The sequence below is a fragment of the Lytechinus variegatus genome, chromosome 3 (assembly GCF_018143015.1).
Source record: "Lytechinus variegatus isolate NC3 chromosome 3, Lvar_3.0, whole genome shotgun sequence".
Lineage (NCBI taxonomy): Eukaryota > Metazoa > Echinodermata > Echinoidea > Temnopleuroida > Toxopneustidae > Lytechinus > Lytechinus variegatus.
The window spans coordinates 46,315,898-46,316,298 of NC_054742.1; positions in this window are offsets into that span (position 1 = coordinate 46,315,898).

Here is a 401-nt window from a genome sequence, read left to right on the forward strand (position 1 = left end):
AGGCAATGCGAGCGCGAAGCGCAACCGAAAATTTCATTTAGTGACATGAAATATTTTTTCGCAAGTCATCTCCTCACCTTATTTTATTCACTCGTCTTCCTCCTCATATTTTCCTCTTCTTTTTTCCCCTTCTATATTTCCTTTTTTTCTTTCTCCCCCCTTCTTTTTTTTGCTCCGGGGCACCTGGGGGCACACCAAATCTCAGGGGGCGCGTGTCCCGGCCCCCGTAGCTAAGCCCCTGATACCGACATAAGGTTGAAACGCTACCTTTATTTCTTTGATGACTCTCTTAACGACGCTTTGCCCCGCCCAGGCCTGAAATATTGAACCAATGAAAGGCATCACTGACATGTTCAGATGGGTGGAAGTGCGCTTCAGAGGGCTCCATGGCTATTCATAAA